The 460-nt window shown below is 57.8% G+C and overlaps 1 protein-coding gene across 1 annotated transcript in view; it reads right to left on the bottom strand.

The window, feature by feature from the left end:
* The window catches only part of ATG16L2 (autophagy related 16-like 2 (S. cerevisiae)), a 21,916-nt gene that overhangs the window by 12,099 nt on the left and 9,357 nt on the right, over positions 1 to 460 (bottom strand). The window lies entirely within an intron of this gene.

Raw genomic sequence — 460 nt, 5'->3', positions numbered from 1 at the left:
TCGAGGCCAGCCTCGCGACCTCTCTCCAAACGCCTCAGGAGGCTTGACTCCCTTTAGTCCACCCAGTGAGCTCCAAAACATACCCGTCGCGACTCGAGAGCAGAGCGGGGTTCTTTGCTTCCACTCGAGATGAATGCCTGTCTCCCCGGGTGCGTCTGGAATGCTACCCCGAGATCCCGGTCGCCCCTGGAGAGGAACATTGGCTTCTGGACACAAGCCCAGATGAGGTCTATTGGCCCTGCAGTCACTCGAGAGCAATCCCCAGCTTGCCTTCGCAACTCGAATGGAAGATTGGACTTCCCTGGGCCAACACAAGAGGCATCCCGAATTCCCCGTCGTAACTCGAGAATCCCGCCGCAACTCGAGAAAAACCACGTGGTTCCCCCGTCATCGCAAGATGAAGCCCTGTCCCGCTACAGCGTCTCAGGAGAAGTCCCACGTTAGGAATTGGAGGTCGAAA

Source organism: Bison bison, unplaced genomic scaffold, assembly GCF_000754665.1.
Source record: "Bison bison bison isolate TAMUID 2011002044 unplaced genomic scaffold, Bison_UMD1.0 scf7180017864284, whole genome shotgun sequence".
NCBI classification, from domain to species: Eukaryota; Metazoa; Chordata; class Mammalia; order Artiodactyla; family Bovidae; genus Bison; species Bison bison.
Note: the sequence above shows the minus strand (reverse complement) of the source record. Positions and strands in the feature narration are given on the sequence as shown.